At 45.3% G+C, this 4134-nt stretch overlaps 1 non-coding gene and 1 pseudogene across 1 annotated transcript; both read left to right on the top strand.

Moving 5' to 3' along the window:
• Positions 1-227: 227 nt before the first annotated feature.
• On the top strand, positions 228-383 carry LOC131147519 (5.8S ribosomal RNA). Its single transcript, XR_009134884.1, has one exon. It is a non-coding gene; the product is annotated as a 5.8S ribosomal RNA (ribosomal RNA).
• A 252-nt stretch (positions 384-635) lies between these two features.
• On the top strand, positions 636-3547 carry LOC131147512 (28S ribosomal RNA; annotated as a pseudogene).
• The last annotated feature ends 587 nt before the right edge of the window (positions 3548-4134 follow it).

The raw sequence follows: 4134 nt of genomic DNA, 5'->3' as shown, positions 1-4134 counted from the left end.
CATAGTGGTGATTGCTTCATGCTCACCTCACCCATGTCGACTTGAACATTGCAATGTAGGTGTTCCCCATTTTTTATGGAATGGGAAATCATGTTTGTTAGCATGCTCATTTCGATGAGTTTCTCAATAACCCAGGCGCAGCATGTGCCAAGGAATTGAAATGAAAGAACATTCTCTTATTGCCTCATCCATGGTGCAATGGGATGTGTTTATTTTTGAACCATAATGACTCTCAACAATAAATATCTCGGCTTTTACATCAATGAAGAATGCAGCAAAACGCGATACTTGGTGTGAATTGCAGAATGTTGTGAATCATCGAGTCTTTGAACGCAAGTTGCACCCGAAGCCATTAGGTTAAGGGTACGTCTGCCTAGGTGTCACATGATCCATCACCCTAAACCCTCTCCCACAAAACATTGTTGGGGGTGGGATACTATGTGGGTGGATGTTGGCCTCCCGTGCACTTAGTTGTAGGCAGTTGGTTGACAATATGAGGTCTAGATGACACACAAAATGGTGATTAGTGGTTGTTAGACCCTTTCATTGTATCATGCTCCATCGTTTAAGTTGCATTGACGTAAGGATCTCACTCAACCCTTTAGTATTTGTCTAAAACAGACAATACTCTATCGCGACCCCAGGTCAGGCGGGGCTACCCACTGAGTTTAAGCATATCAATAAGCGAAGGAAAAGAAACTTACAAGGATTCCCTTAGTAACGACGAGGAAACTGGGAAGAGCCTAGCTTGAGAATCGGACAACAATGTTGTTCGAATTGTAGTTTGTAGAAGCATCTTCAGTGATGGACTAGGCCCAAGTCCCCTGGTAGGGGGCACTGGAGAGGGTGAGAGCCCCGTTGTGCTCAGACTCTGTTGCATTACGAGGAAATGTCGGTGAGTTAGGTTTTTGGGGAATGGAGCCCTAATTAGGTTGTGAATTCTATCCAAGGCTAAATATTGGCAAGAGACCAATAGCAAACAAGTACTGCAAGGGAAATAGTGCTTGAATTTGTCGGGAAGGATGTAGATGAGGGTCGATGATGCATCTCGGTCGGATGTGGAATGGTAATAAGCCGGTCCACTGATTGACTCGGGATGTGGACCGATGTGGATTGTGGCAGCGTCTTAAGCCCAGGCTGTTGATATGCTTATGGATATGTCGTTGCTATGATCATGGTGGGTAGTGCGCGCTATTATGGCGTGCTTATGCACTTGCATGCTCCGAGCATCGGCCTGTGGGCTCCTCATTCGACCCGTCTTGAAACACAGACCAAGGAGTTTGACATGTGTGCGAGTCAACAAGTGAGTAAAGCAGGAGCTTTATCAAGTTCTATTAGGTAAAGCCAATGATTAGAGGCATCGGGGGCGCAATACCCATAACCTATTCTCAAATGTTAAATAGGTAGGACAACATGACTGCTTTGTTGAGCCATGTTATTGAATCGGTAACTCTACGTGGGCCATTTTTGGTAAGTAGAACTGGCGATGTGGGACGAACTGAAAGTCGGGTTATGGTGCCTAACCGCGTGCTAACCTAGAACCTACAAAGGGTATTGGTCGATTAAGACAATAGAACGATGGTCTTGGAAGTTGAAATCTGCTAAGGAGTGTGTAACAACTACCAAATCAACTAGCCCCTAAAATGGATGGTACTAAAGCGTGCAACCTATACTCGTCCATCGAGGTAATTGTCAGGTCTCGATGAGTAGTAGGGCGCGGCGGTTGCTGCAAAACCTTGGTCGTGAGCCTGGGTGGAGCTGCCGTTGGTGCAGATCTTGGTGGTAGTAGCAAATATTCAAATGAGAACTTTAAAAGCTGAAGAGGGGAAAGGTTCCACGTGAACCACACTTGCACATGGGTTAGTCAATCCTAAGAAGCAGGGGAAGCCCATTTAATAGCGTCGAGTGTGTGGACTTTGAAAGAGAATCAAGTTAAAATTCCTAAATCAAGATGTTGTGGTTGGCGGTAATGTTAGGAAGTCTAGAGACATCGCCATAGGCCTCGAGAAGAGTTATCTTTTCTATTTAATAGCCTGCTCACCGTGGAAACGGCCTAGCCAGAGGTAGGGTCTAGTGGCTAGAATAGCACCGCACGTCGCGGGGTGTCCGTGCGCCCTTAGCGGTCCTTGAAAATCTGGAGGACCGAGTGTTGCCCACACCCGGTCGTACTCATAACTGCATCAGGTCTCCAAGGTGAACAACCTTTGGTCAATGGAACAATGTAGGCAAAGGAATTTGGAAAAATGGATCTGTAACCTCGGGAAAAGGATTGGCTCTGAGGGCTAGGCACGGGGGTTGTAGTCTCGAAACCATTAGTTATCGATGGACTGCTCGAGCTGCTCTCACGGTGAGAGCGGGTGGTCGCGTGTTTCTCAAGGGACGGATTGAGAATGGCTCCTTTGGGGGCCTTCCTCGGGTGTCGAACAGTCAACTCAGAACTGGTATGGACAAGGGGAATCCGACTATTTAATTAATAAACCATTGTGATGGTCCTTGCGGATGCTCACGCAATGTGATTTATGCCTGGTGCTCTGAATGTCAAAGTGAAGAAATTCAACCAAGCGCGAGTACATTGGCGGGAGTAACTATGACTCTCTTAAGGTAGCCAAATGCCTCGTCGTCAAATTAGTGACATGAGATTCCCACTGTCCCTGTCTACTATCTAGCGAGACCACAACCAAAGGAACGAGCTTGGCAGAATCAGCGGGGAAAGAAGACCCTATTGAGCTTAACTCTAGTCCAACTTTGTGAAATGACTTGAGAGGTGTAGGATAAGTGGGACCCGAAAACAGAGCAAGTGAAATACCACTACTTTTAACGTTATTTTACTTATTCCGTGAATCGGATGCGGGGTTATCGCCCCTTTTTTTGGATGCAAGGCCTATTTCGATGGGCCGATTCGAGCGAAATACATTGTGAGGTGGGGAGTTTGGATGGGGTGGCACATTTGTTAAAAGATAATGCAGGTGTCCTAAGATGAGCTCAATGAGAATAGAAATCTCATGTAGAACAAAAAGATAAAGGCTCGTTTGATTCTGATTTTCAGTACGAATATGAACCGTGAAAAAGTAGACTGTCGGTCCTTTAGACCAATAGGGAATGTGAGTTAGTTTTAGACCGTCATGAGACAGGTTAGTTTTACCCTACTCACGACAATGTTGAAATAGTAATTCAACCTAGTACAAAAGGAACCGTTGATTCGCACAATTGGTCATTGTGCTTGGTTGAAAAGCTAGTGGCGTGAAGCTATCGTGCGTTGGATTATGAATGAACTCTTCTAAGTCAGAATCCAGTCTAAAAGTGATGTATGTGCCCATTCCCTGTTTGCTGACCCTTAGTAAGGGCCTCATAGCCCCCAAAGGCATGTGTCAAAGGTCAAGACCTCGCAGCAGATGAGTCGTGCAGGCTTCCTTGAAGTAAAATTTTTATCGAACAGTGGGTAGAATCCTTCGTAGAGGACTTAAATATGCAATGAGGTATTGTAAGTGGAAAAGTGGCCTTGTTGCCACGATCTATTGAGATTCAGCCCTATGTCGCTTCGATTTGTCCCTCTCCAATTCAAGCAAAATGGCCAGAGGTTTGAAACTTAAATGAGAGCACATAATGCTCAAGCGTACCAAGTATAAAAGAATGGTATCGACAGTACATGTGTGATGATGCGCTCTCTGCTGTGCGTAGTGTTGACATTTCTACATGGCCATGCAGTGATATGTGTTGACATGCTATGTGCAGTGTTGACATTCGAATTACATCGTTGGGCATAGTGCAGGGTGCATGGTGACACTAAACCACACGTGGTCGTACGCATTATTAAGATTCAAATTTGTCATCTTTGGGCCATGCGTTGACATGCGTTGGCATGTGTCGACAATTGGACTGTTCATCGTTGGCCATAGTTCATGGTGACACTTAACCATGCGTGGCCTTACGCATTGTTGAGATCTAGATTTGTCATTGTTGTGCCATGCAGTGACATGCGTTGACATGTTGTGTCCAGTGTCAACATTCGAATTGCCATTGTTGCCCCATGCATTGACATGCGTTGACATGTCAACATTGACATGAGGTAACATAACAAAGGCGCCTATTGGATAAAGCACTAATTTTGTAAAATTGAGGCTAGATTCTCATGAT

This window comes from Malania oleifera, chromosome 1 (genome assembly GCF_029873635.1).
Source record: "Malania oleifera isolate guangnan ecotype guangnan chromosome 1, ASM2987363v1, whole genome shotgun sequence".
Classification (NCBI taxonomy): domain Eukaryota; kingdom Viridiplantae; phylum Streptophyta; class Magnoliopsida; order Santalales; family Ximeniaceae; genus Malania; species Malania oleifera.
Note: the sequence above shows the minus strand (reverse complement) of the source record. Positions and strands in the feature narration are given on the sequence as shown.